At 40.3% G+C, this 18,193-nt stretch overlaps 1 pseudogene; it reads right to left on the reverse strand.

Annotated features, from left to right (window-relative positions):
- Positions 1–15,768: 15,768 nt before the first annotated feature.
- On the reverse strand, positions 15,769–16,387 carry LOC127103741 (histone H1-like; annotated as a pseudogene).
- Positions 16,388–18,193: the final 1,806 nt, after the last annotated feature.

Consider the following 18,193-nt stretch of genomic DNA (forward strand, 5'->3'; position numbering starts at 1 on the left):
TCGGGTTTTTGTTATCGTCTCCATAGGGATTGTGAGATATCCCCGCCGTTCGACAATTGTTTTAATTCTTAATTCGTAGTAACAAGGGGTTTTTGGTTTTAGTCACGGTATCTTGCATAAAAGTGTAAGAAAGTGCGGTAAAAGTTTTGGTTTTTCTATTTGAGAAATATTGTCAAAGTTAGGGTTCGACGATCACTTTGCATGCATATGTTCGATCAACAAAACTCATAAACTCCTTTATATGATAAACTATTTCACAAAGTCCTCCCAATGTGTTTATCTCTAACACACATTGTGGGTTTTCCCATTTTGATCCACTGTTTATCTCTAACACAATCTATCAAAATGACAACTTTTTGGTTCAACTTTATGGTGAACAAAATCATTCATTACTATCTCTAGCTAACAAACAAGATTGGATGAAAACCTAGGTAAAAAGTTGGTAAACATCTCTCGATCATAAACCAACACAAAGAGTTATCGATAAAACAAAGTTTTCACCATATATTCATCATTAAAGAGTTTACAAATGAAGATCATCCCATATACACACAAAGCTTATGATCATCTACATCTAACCTTGAAAAAATGAAGGACTTAGCTACTCATTTTCATGGTAGCTTGTACAACAAGTTTCGGTTGAAGGTTGATCAACATCCAAGTCGAAGAATCGAGATTGGATGGGAATCCACCTTCTTTTTGTAGAATATTGTTAAGAGATGAAGAAAAATGAAGAAAAAGTGTTTCTAGGTTACAAAATATGATCCCAAGACAATCTGAAAAATATCTAAGTTTCAAAAAGTATATCTCCAAAAAGTAGCCCTTGCTACTTATAGTACTGTTGTCTGAGTTGTCATGCTCGCTAGGCGAGCAGAATGATTCGCCTAGCGAGCCCCAAAATAGGCCACCTGAGGCACCTGCGCCAGAAGAATCTTCCAAGCCCTGTTTGCATGTTCGCTAGGCGAAGCCCACGCTTCCACCTTCGCTCCAGCGAGTTTAGGTGGTTTTGCTACTGGAATTGTTCGCTGGGAGCTCGCTAGTGGCTCGCCTAGCGAGTAAGTGCTAGCTGTGAATTTGCCCAAGTCTGGGAGCGTTCGCTACCTCCTTCGCTGGGTGCTCGCCTAGCGAGTTTGCTGACTTTTCTACTGTAAAATTCTGGGGATGTTCGCTGGAAGCTCGCTGGGTGCTCGCCTAGCGAGCACTTCGCCACAGCACTCGCCTAGCGAGCATGCTGATGAATGCATTCTTTTCTTGGTCCCTTTGTCAACTTTCTTGTGCCTTCATTTTCTATTATTCCATGCCTAATTTTTGCACAATAACGCACAAATTAAAGGTACCAAGATCGTTTAACATTGTATTGCAATTCATCTAAAGCAAAGGCGATTTCGAACACTTTAGCAACAAAAAGGAGTGAAAGATGCCCACATTTGATAGCTCAAATAAGCACTTTTGGGCATCTAACAACTCTCCCCAACTAGATTCTTGCTTGTCCTCAAGCAAAGTATGCCTCTTGAAGGACAAGAGGATTTGCTTAAAAAAAAGGTTTCTCCGAAGTCGGATAAAACGGCTCAAACACTAGCGACTCAACCAGATACAAATTCCCAATGGTTAGATAACATAATACACAAGAACTAAAACTTAATAGCAATGCGAAATATGTATCTATCCACAACAATATTAGCTTGAATGAATCATCCTATCTCTCCTCTTCGAATAAGGATTGAAGAAATTACGCGTTTGCAACCGCGGGGACAATCTCTCTCTCCAATAAACAATGCGAAATACAATTCAATTCATACAATGTCTAACAATTATAAATGAAAATGCGGAAGCACGAAGATCACTAAGGACTTTTCGGTTGTAGCTTGGTTAGGTTTACAAACAAGGGTCATTTCTAAGGCCATTGAAAACGAAATTGCCGATGCAAAAGAGACATTCACTGTACACTATTCATACATCTCAACTTCATTCCATTTGTTTCTCATTTGAAACATTCACAACTCTTATTTCACAACTCAATTTTTGTTTTTCACTATTTTTCTTCCAAGCAAGCATTCATTTTCATTTTCTCTATTTTTTTCTTTTCTTTTACATCATATTTACAAAACAGATGTTTCTCTTTTCTAATTTTTTTTTCAATGCTTGCTCGGTTTTTCAAGAGTTGTGGCACTTACCGATTCTCTTTTTCGTTCTCCCCAACTTATTTCTTACTCACCCTAAGTGAATGCTCTTGACTTTTTACGGCAAAAGAACAATTATCAAAATTTTCCGGGTTTCAAGAAAAAAAGATATTTGACATCTCGCTTTATTTCAAGCTGAGATTCAACTGTTTAAGCTCAAAGGGGTTAACGAATACTCTCTCTGCTCACAGGTAAGTTGTATTTGGAACTGATTATGCTCATAAGAAAACAAGCACCTTGATCATTTCTAATTGCTTCCACAAATTCACAATAATAAAAGACAAAGCATGAATCAAATGAATCAACAAAGTTTATTAGAATCCAGCATTTAAGTGTACAATGGAGGTTTCCTCACAATTTGTTGTTATAAGTCCTAGATGAAACATTCGTTCAATTATGTTGCAAAAAGAACAATATTCAATTACAAAAAGAGTAAAGTTCTTAATGAATTCTAAAATTCTAACCGAAGGTAACCATGTACCTTAGCATTATTCGCTTGTTATTTTTATCATTGCCATCCAAGCTCGGATGCACCTTCATTGGATACTTCTTTGAGGAGCAACCAATCTAGAAGGTTTGACACTCAACAACCAAAAATTTATTAAACAAAACGAAATTTAAACCAAACACACAAATTAAAAACATAAATAATACTCATTACTTACAAAATTTAAAAATGTGCATGGGGGACAAAACACCCCAAAAGTACATAACCAAAACCAAAATACAACAAATCTGAAAATACAATAAAATAAAACAAACTTAGCCCCAAAAGGACTCAGAATCTTCATCACTACCGGCTTCAGAATCGGTAGCATCATCACTATCATCATCATCATCATCATCCTCAGCACCACCAGAAGCACCGGCACCCGCCCCCTCTCCGAACACAGGCCTGTCCACAGGCCAGCTAGCGTGCTGCAGAAACTGCTCACGTGTCATCATTGAATGCTCACCGGAGGGGTCACGCACCTGCAACTGCAACAACTGCATAGAATCGTGAATATCAAGCCTGGCGCGCTGAGTTGCCGCCATCCAATCCCAATTATAGTTGCAGACAGTCTGCTGGAAAGGATCGGATCCCTGAGCAAAAGTACCAGGACCATCAGAAGCCCCGGTAACATCAGCAGCTGAACTACTCCTTAAGTTCTTCGGTTTACAGTACTTGGCCACATATCTGTCATCGATGGCTGGCGGGATCCTCACTTGACTCCGGGAGGGTAGCTTCACCCTCGAATGTTGGCACAATGCCATGATGAGACACGGGAAAGCAAGGGGACACTTAACTCGTGCCCCCGACTTTAGCCCGCTCTCAATCACGAACTTCAACTCTAAAGCAATTATCCTCGCCACATCAATCTGAATATTCGTGAGAATGCAGTGAACCAAGTGTGCCACTGGGATCGGCACGGTCGAGGTGTGAGACTTGGGTTTTATATTTGTCAGAACCAACATAAGGATCAGTTGAGCCAAGGGAATCATGTCCTCCCTATGGTATCTCATCGGAACCCCAGATGGGTTCAACTCAACTGATTTCCCTTCAAATAATAGGGCGGCAGAAATAGAATCGGTATCCTGGTGAAGCCTCAAATCCCTGTGGTATGTGTCCCTCTCATTGGCTCCCAGATGGAGCGGTTCATCCAGTACACGGTTAATTGCATCCCGATCGAAAGCAACCGTACGGCCGAACACTCTAGTCGTCCATGTGAATGGCTCGTCGTCGTTAGGCAGTGTGTTCGCGTAGAACTCACGCACTGTCTCGATGTCATAGCTCTAAAGGGGAGATATCAACCGGTCCCATCTCTTGTTATGAATCAACCCGACAAATGTACGGTAGTCGCCTTCGGGGTTGATTATAAATCTTTTTTCTGGAATTTTTTTTCTCTTTTCCAAAGCCACATAGCGAGCGGCTTGCTTTGCCCCGACGAATTTGTCGGTGTCAAACTGTATGGGCACGGTACGGGAAGTGCTCCCGACCTTTCTTTTCTTCGACGCGCTCGACCTGGATGCCATCTGCAAAATTATAGAAAAGACACAACACAAAACCACATAATAGATTAGAGCACAAAATAGAAAAATCGATTGCTGTCATGGTCGCTACTGCCTCACCTAGCGAGGACCTAGCGAAGCTTCGCTGCAGGTTCGCTTAGCGAAGTGGCAGCGAACGCTCGCCACAGATTCGCCTAGCGAGATGCTAGCGAACCTTACGGGTTTTGGGTTCTGCAATGTTTAACAACCAAATTCCAGAAAACCCTAAGTCTCATGGTATCCATTTCAGAAACTAAGTGATATATCATGCAAGGCATAGTTCTAAGATACATGCAAATCTAAACCCACATGCAAAACCTAATGATACCCACTCCCCCAAATTCACCCTAAATGTCACATACTTCAGAATTTTACAAATTGGAAACATAAAGTAGTGGAGAAAGGGCAAACCTGATTTGAGAGATTGATTGAATTTGAAATGCACGGTTAGGTTTGCAATGCAATGTTTAGGGTTTGAGTGAGATAAAAAGTGAGAGAGTGATTGTGAGTTCTGGAGGTTCAGACAACACACTTAAAAATGGTTTCTGGGCCCAAAATATTGGCCTGCTGAGAATTAAATGAGTTTCTGCCACGCAGCGCTCGCTACTGCTTCGCCTAGCGAGCAGCTAGCGAATCAGCTCGCTACTTCCTTCGCCTAGCGAGCAGCTAGCGAGCATGACAGCATTTTGATTTTTCAAAATAGCATTCCAAGCACATAGCAGCAAGGTTTATCAATTTGAACCCCAATACCACACAACAGAAAGCTTTTAAATACTTACAATGTTAGGGTGCCTCCCAACAAGCGTTTTTTTAACGTCGGATAAGCTCGACGGTGCGATGCTCACAGAGGAGCATCCAAGGAGATAGCACAGCTCCCGCGATCCACATGACCTCCGAGATAAACCTTCAAAAGTTGGCCATTAACCATCCAACTCTCTTTCTTTTCCATGTCCTCAATGACAATAGCTCCATATTCCTTGACTTCTTTGACCCGAAATGGCCCGGACCATTTTGATTTCAATTTTCTGGGGAATAGCTTCAACCTGGAATTGAACAATAGGACCAACTGTCTGGGCACAAATTCCTTCTTTCGAAACTTTTTGTCATGATATTTTTTTACCTTTTCTTTATACAACCAACTCGAGTGATATGCGGCATTGCGCATCTCTTCCAACTCAAGCAGTTGCACTTTCCTTTTCTCACCGGCCAAATTCTTATCAAAGTTTAAAAGTTTCAGAGCCCACAAGGCTTTGTGCTCCAATTCGACCGGCAAATGGCAAGATTTACCAAAAACCAATTGAAAAGGAGTTAGCCCAATTGGAGCTTTAAAAGCGGTACGGTATGCCCATAACACTTCATCCAATTTTTGTGACCACTCTTTTTTCGAATTTGACACAATTTTCTGAAGAATTTTCTTAATCTCACGATTAGAGACTTCGGCTTGACCATTAGCTTGTGGGTGATACGGAGTCGCCACTCTATGTGATACACCGTAATGTTTTAAAATGCTCTCTAACGGTGCATTACAAAAGTGTGACCCTCCGTCACTAATCAACACTCGGGGGGTTCCGAAACGGGAAAATATGTTTTTCTTCAAAAAAATTATTACCGTTTTTGCATCCGCCCGAGGTGAGGCAATCGCCTCAATCCACTTAGAAACATAATCAACCTCCACAAGCATATACTCGTTACCATAAGAGGGTGGGAAAGGTCCAACAAAATCGATACCCCAACAATCAAATACTTCAACCTCTTGGATGTTTTGGAGAGGCATCTCGTCTCTCTTACCAATCCCACCACTTCTCTGGCAACTATCACAACTTTGCGCATGGGCATGTGCGTCTTTGAAAATAGTGGGCCAATAAAATCCTGACTGAAGGACTTTAGTGGCCGTTCTTACCCCATTATAGTGTCCGCCGTAAGGCGAGTTGTGACAATGCCAAAGGATGCTCTGTGCTTCATCGCCGGTAACACACCTTCTCAAAAGGTTGTCACCACCCAAATTAAACAAGTATGGGTCATCCCATACATAGTACTTGGCATCCGAGAGAAATTTCCTTTTTTGGTTCGAAGTTAGGTCGGGAGGCACCAAACCACTAGCCTTGTGGTTCGCAAAGTCTGCAAACCACGGCCTAACTTGAATTATGAAAAGTTTTTCATCAGGAAACTCTTCCCGGATTTCCTTCTCTGAAGCGGTAACCTCCACATTAACTAAGCGAGATAAATGATCCGCCACCAAATTTTCCGATCCTTTCTTGTCTTTGATTTCAACATCAAATTCTTGCAACAAGAGGATCCAACGGATGAGCCTTTGCTTTGAGTCCGGTTTGGTGAGCAAATATTTATTCGCCGAGTGGTCGGTATACACTACGACTTTGGACCCTATAAGATAATACCTAAACTTTTCAAGCGCATACACTATCGCAAGTAATTCTTTTTCAGTGGTGGCATAGTTAATTTGAGCCTCATTAAGAACTTTACTTGCGTAATGTATCGCATGAAATTTTTTCTCTTTTCTTTGGCCTAATACCTCTCCAATTGCATAGTCGCTCGCATCACACATGAGCTCAAAATTTAAATTCCAATTTGGAGCGACTATAATTGGAACGGTAACCAATTTTTCTTTTAAAATCTCAAAAGCTTGTAAATACTCATCAGTTAAAAGAAATACCTGGTCCTTAGCTAGCAAATTAGTCAAAGGCTTAGCTACCTTTGAGAAGTCTTTGATAAAGCGACGATAGAAACCGGCATGCCCCAGAAAGCTTCGTATTCCCTTCACATTCACCGGAGGAGGTAACTTTTCAATCACTTCAACTTTAGCACGATCAACTTCAAGCCCTCTTGAAGAGACTTTATGGCCAAGCACTATCCCCTCGGTAACCATGAAGTGGCATTTCTCCCAATTAAGCACAAGATTAGTCTTCACACATCTTTCAAGAACCGTTTCCAAGTTTGCCAAGCATAGACTAAAGGAACCACCAAATACTGAGAAGTCATACATAAAGACTTCCATTGTTTTCTCGATAAGGTCGGCAAAAATAGCTTGCACACATCTTTGGAAAGTCTCCGGTGCATTGCATAACCCAAAAGGCATTTTACGGTATGCGAAAATTCCAAAGGGGCATGTGAAAGCCGTCTTTTCATGATCGGCCAGGTCAACCGCAATTTGGTTATACCCGGAATAGCCATCTAAGAAACAATAGTATTGTTGCCCTGAGAGTCTTTCTAACATTTGATCCATGAACGGGAGTGGAAAATGATCTTTTCGAGTTGTGGTATTCAACCGCCTATAATTAATACACATACGCCACCCCGTTGTAACTTTTGTCGGGATCAACTCATCTTTTTCATTTCGAATCACGGTAATGCCACATTTCTTCGGAACCACATGCACAGGACTAACCCATGGGCTATCCGAAATCGGGTAAATCATTCCCGCATCCAACAACTTAACAACCTTATTTCTAACAACTTCCTTCATAGTAGGATTTAAGCGGCGTTGTGGTTGAGCTACCGGCTTAAAATCCTCTTCCATTAAGATCTTGTGCATGCAATAGGAAGGACTAATTCCTTTGAGATCGGAAAGAGTCCAACCCATGGCTTCTTGATTCTTTTTCAACACATTGATCAAACGGGCTTCTTCATCCTTTGACAAAAGGTTGCTTATGATGACCGGCTTTGCTTCGGTCTCGTCGAGGAATGCATACTTCAAAGTAGAAGGTAACATTTTCAATTCAATAGGCGATTTTTCTTCATTAACCTCCTTCTTCAAGTCTTCCTCCTCAACTTCCCATGGATGCAACTCTTCTAGACTATCAAGTTCCCTTAGACATTTATCAAGAGCTTGCTCTTCTTCAACTGTGAAAACTTCAAATGAGTCATTAAGAGCTAACTCCATAGGAGATATCTCATGAATATGCTTAGAAACCTCAAAAGTTGCCTCTTCGATCACATCAATGCGAAAGCTATCACTTCTATCCTTTGAATGCTTCATGGCTTCGAATAGATCGAAAGTAACTTCTTCATTTTGGACCTTTATCTTCATCAAACCGTCGTCAACGTCAATCATCATGCGTGCGGTTTTCATGAACGGTCGGCCAAGAATGAGCGGAGCATCGTCGTCCTCTTCCATATCAATCACAATGAAGTCAACCGGGAAGAAAAATTTGTCAACTTTGACCAAAACATCTTGGGCTACGCCATGAGGATGGGTAGTCGACTTATCGGCCAATTGCAAAGTCATCCGGATGGCCTTCATTTCAATGTTGCCAAGCCTCTTCACAATAGACAATGGTATTATATTAATGCTTGACCCCAAATCAATTAGTCCTTTTCTGACATAGACATCACCAATTTTAACCGGCAAAGTAACTCGGCTCGGGTCAACCTCTTTTTTTGGAAGCGTCCTTTGAATGATTGCACTACAACTCGCATCTAGGACAATGGTCTCCGGTTCCGTGTACCTCCGCTTTTTAGTAAGTATGTCTTTCATGAATTTTGCATACTTAGGCATTTGCTCCAATGCTTTGACAAACGGAATGTTCACTTGCAGTTGTTTGAAAATATCCATGAACCGGGCGTAATACCGTTCATTCTCCCTCTTAGATGGAGCATGTGGATACGGAAGGTTTTGGATTGGAGTAGCGCTCACTACCTCCTTTCCTTTAGCAACTCTAGAACTTCTCGCTCTTTTCTTTTTCACTCCATCCACCTTCAATTCATCAATCTTATTTTTTTTTTACTTCCACACATTCTTTATTTTCAACTTCACCATTTTTTTCATCCTTTTCAACTTCTTCCTCACTCCACTCCCCAACTTCACCATAAATACTATCCTCTATTATTTTCTCCTCATCATTCTTCTCATTCTCTCTTTTTTTACTCTCATCTCTCTTTTCACTCTCACTAATCAACTCCCTTCCACTTCTCGTCGTTATCTCTTTACAATACTCTTTAGGATTCGTTTGCGTGTTCGCCGAAAAAGATGGACCTAGTTGTTGTTCCGCTAGTTGTTTAGCAAGTTGTCCGACTTGAGTCTCGAGATTTTTGATTACCACATCATTGCTCTTTTGATTAGCCATCGACATTTGCATAAATTGTGTCAATGTCTCTTCTAACTTTGAAGTCACGACCGGCGGTTGTCGAGGTTGGTAAGGATTTTGGGGAGGGTTTTGACGGCTAGAAGAACCACCCCCATAACCTTGGTTATGGTAATAGTTAGTCCTTGGTTGGAACCCTTGATTCCCTCGAAAGTGTTGTTGTTGATTTGGAGGATGTGGTTGATACGGTTGTTGTGGTTGTTGCCTCGGTTGGTAGTCTCGTTGGTTTGCCATGTAATTCACTTCTTCGAACCCGGGAGATGGACAAAATCTGGTGCCATGCTCACCTTTGCAAAGCTCACAACAAGCTATTTGTTTAGCTTTTGAAGGTTCTCTCAACTCTTTTATTTATTGAGTTAAGAGTTCGACTTGTTGTGAAATGAGTTTGTTTTGGCAAGAATAGCATCGTTTGTCCTAAGTTCAAGCACTCCCGGTTTCTTCAAAGAGTTGCCTCTACTTTGACTTTGGAGGTCATTTAGAGCCATTCGGTTAATGATATCTGTAGCTTCTTCGGCGCTTTTAGACAACAAAGAACCACCCGAGGTAGCATCCAACAAAGTCTTGCAATTTGGTTGAAGGCCATTTTTGAAAATATGGATTTGCGTCAATTCGTCAAAACCATGCCCTTTACACTTCCGAAGCATGGATTTAAATCTTTCCCATGCCTCATTCAATGATTCGTTGGTCCCTTGTGAAAACACGGAGATTGCCGTTTTGGATTCCATGAAACGGTTGTGGGAGAAAAATCTTTCAATGAACTTCTCTTCCAACACGTTCCAATCCGTCATGACTGCATGTATTTGATCCAAGTACCAATCTTTCGCTTTTCCAAGCAAAGCATGAGGAAATAATCTCTTGAACAACGGTAGCTCTTGAGCTTGATCAACTCCGGCCGCCAATGCTATCTCATAAAATTTGGTGAGACAAGCAAAGAGATCTTCATGGTCTATTCCGGTGAATGGACTTCCATATAGCAAGTTAAGAGTTCCCGTTTTCATCTCGGCTTGCCTTCCCGTGTGGTTGGAAAACTGAGCAGTATTCCTTGGACTGTTGACATATGGTGTGGAAATGGGCGGTGGTTGTGGTGGTTGATCCATGATAGGTATGAAAGGTGGTGGATGTGTTGTAAAAGAACTTTCTCCTTGTTCTTGTCGTTGTCTAGCTTGTTGCCTCCTTCGTCTCGTTCTGCTATTCAGTCTCCTTGCGGTTCTTTCGATCTCGGGATCAAAAAGAAGTTCGTCCTTAGGAACCTGCCCTCGCATAAAACAAAAGCTGCACACTAAACCAAACAAAATACCTGCCCTCGCAATATCAATTCACAATCCCCGGCAATGGCGCCGTTTTGTTGAAAGTAGTTTAAGTGTCGGGTTGTTGTTATCGTCTCCACAGGGATTGTGAGATATCGCCGCCGTTCGACAGTTGTTTTAATTCTTAACTCGTAGTAACAAGGGGGTTTTGGTTTTAGTCACGATATCTTGCATAAAAGTGTAAGAAAGTGCGGTAAAAGTTTTGGTTTTTCTATTTGAGAAATATTGTCAAAGTTAGGGTTCGACGATCACTTTGCATGCATATGTTCGATCAACAAAACTCATAAACTCCTTTAGATGATAAACTATTTCACAAAGTCCTCCCAATGTGTTTATCTCTAACACACATTGTGGGTTTTCCCATTTTGATCCATTGTTTATCACTAACACAATCTATCAAAATGACAACTTTTTGGTTCAACTTTATGGTGAACAAAATCATTCATTACTATCTCTAGCTAACAAACAAGATTGGATGAAAACCTAGGTAAAAAGTTGGTAGACATCTCTCGATCATACACCAACACAAAGAGTTATCGATAAAACAAAGTTTTCACCATATATTCATCATTAAAGAGTTTACAAATGAAGATCATCCCATATACACACAAAGCTTATGATCATCTACATCTAACCTTGACAAAATGAAGGACATAGCTACTCATTTTCATGGTAGCTTGTATAACAAGTTTCGGTTGAAGGTTGATCAACATCCAAGTCGGAGAATCGAGATTGGATGGGAATCCACCTTCTTTTTGTAGAATATTGTTAAGAGATGAAGAAAAATGAAGAAAAAGTGTTTCTAGGTTACAAAATATGATCCCAAGACAATCTGAAAAATATCTAAGTTTCAAAAAGTATATCTCCAAAAAGTAGCCCTTGCAACTTATAGTACTGCTGTCTGAGCTGTCATGCTCGCTAGGCGGGCAGAATGGTTCGCCTAGCGAGCCCCAAAATAAGCCACCTGAGGCACCTGCGCCAGAAGAATCTTCTAAGCCCTGTTTGCATGTTCGCTAGGCGAAGAAACCTTCGTTAGGCGAAGCCCACGCTTCCACCTTCGCTCCAGCGAGTTTAGGTGGTTTTGCTACTGGAATTGTTCGTTAGGAGCTCGCTAGTGGCTCGCCTAGCGAGTAAGTGCTAGCTGTGAATTTGCCCAAGTCTGGGAGCGTTCGCTACCTCCTTCGCTGGGTGCTCGCCTAGCGAGTTTGCTGAATTTGCTACTGTAAAATTCTGGGGATGTTCGCTGGAAGCTCGCTGGAAGCTCACTGGGTGCTCGCCTAGCGAGCACTTCACCACAGCACTCGCCTAGCGAGCATGCTGATGAATGCATTCTTTTCTTGGTCCCTTTGCCAACTTTCTTGTGCCTTCATTTTCTATTATTTCATGCCTAATTCCTGCACAATAACGCACAAATTAAAGGTACCAAGATCGTTTAACATTGTATTGCAATTCATCTAAAGCAAAGGCGATTTCGAACACTTTAGCCATAAAAAGGAGTGAAAGATGCCCACATTTGATAGCTCAAATAAGCACTTTTGGGAATCTAACACTAACATACAACCTTACATGACTTTTAATTGAAGATGATATCATAACAATTGTCACTAAGTTGGGTAATAGACAAAAGGTTATGCATCATACCATCAACTAAAAGAACATTAGTAATAGAGGGAAGTTTGTTGTTACCAATGGTTCAAGAGCCAATGATATTTCCTTTCTGGTTTCCTCCGAAACCAACGAAGCCTCTAGGCTTAAGTTCCAAATCTTGGAACATAAACCTTCTTCCTGTCATGTGTCGCGAGCATCCACTCTCCAGGTACAATGACTTGTGTTTCAGCTGAGCTATTAAGGATGTCTGTAACATAAATTATGTTATCCTTAAGTACCTACTTTTTGGGTCCTCTTTTGTTAGCTTTCCTAGAGTTTCTTACAACTTTGGGTCTTTTAGCAGAAGGATAATCATGAGAGATTTGTGCATGATACTTAGGTTTTAGAACATAATTCTTATCCTTAATATACTTTTGTGTCTGTGTAGAAGTGTCGTACCTCGGAAAAAATGAGAGACACGACCTAAGTGAAGCGCAATCGCACGTTCGAAATGATGGACTGAACAGAGTCGCCACCGAACTTTATTTATTCCTAAAAAGGAAAGGGGAAATATCGATAAAACCCAAGAAAGAACGACAATGATATTGGTCGTCGCAATCAAATTAGGGTTCGGGAGTCGGTTACGCAAGGGGAAGATATTAGCACCCCTCACGTTCGTTGTACTTAATGGGAACTGTTAGGCTAGTTGTGCGCATTAGTGTTAGTTGGGAATATTAGGCTTTTCAAGTTATTAGGTGGGAAAGAAAGAATAGAAGAGAGGAGAATGTTTTTGGATTTTCGACAAAGGATTAAACCTATGTTTTTTATTAGTGGGCCTGACAAGATTTACAAATCCTGCTCCTACGTATCTCAATAGAGAAATCAAGGCTTACGTAGTTTTGGGTAGAAAAATGTTTGTTTGTTGGTTGATTTTAGCGAAAGCTACTTTGTGTCAAATCGACGAAAACATTGTTGGACTACCCAAAACAGGTGGAGAACCATTGCCTTGCATTGTTTTGAAACAAAGTACCTTTCGTTTGAGAAAGGGTTTAAGAGTCAATCACACGGCGGCGAGAAAAGAAATTGATTGGTTTGATGTGTCTTGAGTAATGGCGAAAACTTGGATGGGCGAGATATCCATCTCGAATCCTAGTCTCAAGAGTGCGTGGTATCCACCACGTTCCATTTCCATCTTATTTGCAAAAGTGTTTAATAAGGATTAAGTGTTTTGAATTTGATTGAGAAAGGGTTTGAAGAAACCTGTATTGATAATTTTAAATGATGGCAAGAGCTAAGATAGGCGAGGCATCCACCTCAAATCTTAATCTCAGGAGTGCATGGTATCCACCATGTTCCATTTCCATCTTTATTGGAAAAGTATTAAATAGGAATTAAGTATTTTGAGTTTTATCATGAAAATGACTTGACGTTGGATCAAGCATTGATGGACATTTAAGAGAAAATTGAATGAATGTTTGAGAGAAACAGAATAGATAAATTTGGATGATGGCGAGAGCTAAGATAAGCGAGACATCCATCTCGAACCCTAGTCTCATGAATGCGTGGTATCCACCATGTTCCATTTCCATCTTTATTGAAAAGGTCTTTAAATATGAATTAAGTTTTTTTGAGTTTTTATTGTGAAAAAGGACTTGATGTTGGATCAAGCATTTGATGAAGGTTGAGGAAGATTTGAATGAAATGGTTTGAAAGAGAAGGGATGGGTTTATTTATTGAGAAAATACTTGACGTTGGATCGAGTCTTATTTTTGATCTTTTTGAAAAGAAATTGATTTTATTCTTGTGTTAGTAACTAACTAAACAGTCAAGCAAATAAAGAAATAAAACAATAAAATTATTACACGTCATGGTAGTGGGGTACATTTTGTCAAATGGGGATTCAAAGTAATGCAATAATTAAAACAGACAAATCAATGAGTAAGTAATGCATGAGTGTATGTGCAAGGGAATGGCCTCATTGTAAGAAAGCCCAAGAGTAAGCCATGTGAATAAAGCAACAAACACAAAATTATATTTACAAGATAATCAAAAATTAAATCAAAAGAAGCAAAATCGGGACTTGCACGGATGGAAATTGAGGGACACACAAAACCTAAATAATGTGCTCAAAGCCGGTTTGCACGTATTGACAACAATCAAAATGTCATGTGTGATTAATCAAAACGCGGAGAAATACTATCAATATATCAATAAAATAATCATGGAATATCAACACGGGAATTATTGAATCCATAGATTAAAATTGACGCATAACAAATAAAATAACAGCAAAAACAAGCAAAAGTCGAAAAATGAGAATAGAACAAAAGGGTTAATAATAAACTAGAGCCTAGATTAATCAAGGATCAAATTCATGACCCGAGAATAAACCAAAAGTGTTTATTAATATGCATAGTGAACAAGTAAACAATAATAATAAAAAAGCAGAAGCCAAAGTGCATCACATGGTATCGAACCCAGAATCTCTGGTTTGCCAAGCCTGATACCCAACCAACTCTTCCACGGGTCCACTGATGACACAGGTGGAACGGGAGAATAATAAAAGTCATCAAAAACGCGTAAATGGAAATAAATCAAACATACACACCCCAGATCATCCAGCAATGAACAGAGCGCTCCATGGGGATTCAAACAAAAGCGAGATTCAGAACAACGCATCACCGAAATGGCAACTAATTTGTCGAACCTCCCAACACAGAGTTTCCCAAACATACTTGAAATAAAATACGACATCGAGAGCAAATAAAAAAACAACAGGCGCAAGCGAAAACAAACGAAATCAACATCTGTCACAATTAAAACCGCATATGGATTATGCCTAATCAAAACACAATACCAAACGGTTTGATTCGGCGATGGCAACTCGAGTAAAAAATAAAACAGAAGACTTATGAAGGTTTGTGGAAGCAAATGGGTAAACGAGTGCTAAAATGCATCTAGCTTACCTCTATTTTATGCAGCTTCCGAACGGTTTCGACGGTGACGGTTACAACTTGCGATGATGAAGATGGTGGTGTAGGTCTGTTACGTCGCGGACAGCGAGTGCAGTGGCGTGTGGTACGGTTGCGATGTTGTTGTTAAGGTTGTCGCGGCGGTTACCTCAGCTCCGGGCGGAGCAACGAAAGGGTTGCGATGAAGGAGACAATGGCGTAGCGGATTTATGGTGTGGAGGAGAACGCGAAGGTCGCGGAAAACGGGAAGGAGAGCGTTTGGGTTTGGTGAGGGTTCGCCTCTTCTCCTCCAAGAAAAAAATAAGGTTTCTCGCTTTTTCTATCTGATTTCTTTTGCTTGTGAACAGTATCCGCCGCTCAATGAGGAGAAAGTTCTCCCTTTTATATTCATCCTTCCAGGGTTTCGAATTGGCCACTAAGATCAAAAGAGTATTGGAATTGGGAGTGCTTGCGGTGTTGCCAAATTTTTACCCCATTTTGATGTTTATCCTGAAAAAGGTAACTTGTACCTTATACCTTCTTCTGAAAATGTTTCGATTCCCTTTGTTGCTTGTGGACTTTTACCGCCGGTAAAAGGCTACTCACTGCTACGAATTCACTTGAATATAATATGTGTTGTTTGATGCTTGCAGGAAGGAGGGGTGTATAATCTGAAGTATGGTTGCAATCTGGGTGCATTGAGGGAGTAGCCATCAGTTGTGGAAAATACATGTGCTTCACGGATGTTAAGTCTAATATTAGACAGCAAACCAGACAACTGACTTAAAAGATTTGGTTTGTCAACAGTCGACTTCTTAGATGCTGCAGAAAGCTTGAACGAACATTTAACCTTAGCAAGATTTCCAGAAGCAACATTCTTCTTCAAATTTTGCTTCAGGAAGCTTTTTCTGTTTCTCTTCAATGAATCTCGCAATCGCGTATTGGCTCGAACCGTTCTTCTCCTTCAACGACATTATTGCATCCTTAATCATCTCTTCGTAAGTAGGATGGGAAGCAGAGTTTCGTGGTTTGGAAGCTTTCTTAGGTTTGGTTTCCTTGACTTTTTTCATCTTCTCAGCTTCGGCCTTTGGTTCATCCACTTCCTCCAAGACCGGAGGTTCGGCGGTTGTTGGTTCGGACACGGGTTCAACGGCGACGATGGGTTCTTCGGTGGCCATTTGAAAGGGAATTGAATTATGGATATAGAGAAGAGTTCGTTATAGTGCAATTTGAAATGTTTTGTGTGTGTAGCGGGGTATTCGTTACCATTAGAGATATTGACTAAATCCAAGGTAAACCATACAAGTCGAGTCGCCACCGCACTTCTATTTATCCAAAGGAATGGTTAGAAAGCGAACAAAAACCTAAAAGTTTTATCGAATCAAAAACTAGTAAAAATGTCAGAGATCTGGGTAAGGGGGGTGGTTATGCAAAGGGAAGGTTTTAAGCACCCAAAACATCCTAGGTACTCCTAGGGAACCCTTTTCATAAGTGTTGTTCTAGTCTAAAGGGTGTAGGTATATCTAAAGTACTATTTACTAAAAGGAAGGTTAAAAGAAAATGACTCGCAAGGATGTCGCATCCACTGCCTACGTATCTCATCTGAGTATGAGAATTAGAGTCTTCGTAGCGCGACTACCTATAGGTTAAAGAGAAGTGTTCTCGGTAAGACGTCGCGTCTTATGCCTACGTATCTCATCTGGAATGAGAATCAGAGAAAAACGTAGTTCGGCTAACTAGGGGTTAAGGATTGCCATCTGAACATGGACTTACAAAAGAGGACTCCAGCTGTGTCAAAGGAGGGTGGGCAGTGTGTTCAATGTCCTAGCAGTAGGTGTCGCAGCTCGCTGAATCGAGTCTTAGGCAGTTACCTTTTTGCAATAGAACGGACTGACATACCACAAGATCGGAGACGCATGGAAGGTCTAAAAATGGGGAAGCTCTGCTCTAGAGTTGTCATGCAATATGGACCTATGTGTTAGGATTTATAAAAGGGGGACATCTACCTAAGGTTAGCATGCAAAGAATAGGGGAATTCTACCTATGTTATCATACAAAGGGTTCTACCTAATGGGTGCTACCTAAACGGAACAAGAGTCGACGAATGGAGCGCGGAGAGGAGTTACGGATAAGGGTAGATGGCGATGCCGGAGGCAATTGACTTACAGGTAGATGGCGATGCCTGAGGCAATCGACTTACAAGAGGATGGATGAATGCGTGCTGGTTCTGTTAAGTTTTGAAAATGATTACTCGACGTTGGATCGAGCTTCTGATCTTATTTTGAAATGGTTATCGGATATTCGTTTTAATTCTTGTATTAACAGGTGACTAAAGAAATAAAGAAATAAATATTATACACTTTATGGGAGAGGGGTACATTTGTTATGAATGGAGATTGTTCATGGCAAACAAACAATAAGAATATATGTCTCATACATCATACAAGTAGGCAACAGTTATCAATCAGATCGGATAAATAAACAATATATAATCAAACCAAAGAATCAAATAATGGAGCATTTAAACAACGCATGGGAGTATGAACATGTTAAATAATCAAGCAATAGAAAGCATGAATGAGAGAAACAAGTATAAAAGATAACAGATGAATCAAACAGATGAAAATATACACACGAAGGGTCCACTGAATACTTTAATTAGGAAATGAGGTAAGGACCAAATAAAATCAAGGTAAAAGGCCTCTAATACATGGCATATGAGATGGACAAGGGAGGATCAAAAGATCTCTTCAATTGCCATAAGCAATCCCTAAGTCAAACATCGATCATAAAGAAGTCAACTGAAAATTCAAGTCAACTTAAAAAATAACAAATAAATAGCAAATTAATCAAGCAAATTATGAAAAATTAAACTAAATAAAGTGGGGTCAGGACATCATCATCCCCCAAAAAGATTTTAAAAATAATGAAAATTGGTACGTGAATTAATTAAAATAAAACAGAAGTCAAATTAAAAGTCAACCAACCAAACTAGGTCAAAAATAAATCCAAAATAAATTGAAAATGTGAAATAAAATTCC

Source organism: Lathyrus oleraceus, chromosome 7, assembly GCF_024323335.1.
Source record: "Lathyrus oleraceus cultivar Zhongwan6 chromosome 7, CAAS_Psat_ZW6_1.0, whole genome shotgun sequence".
Taxonomy (NCBI): domain Eukaryota; kingdom Viridiplantae; phylum Streptophyta; class Magnoliopsida; order Fabales; family Fabaceae; genus Lathyrus; species Lathyrus oleraceus.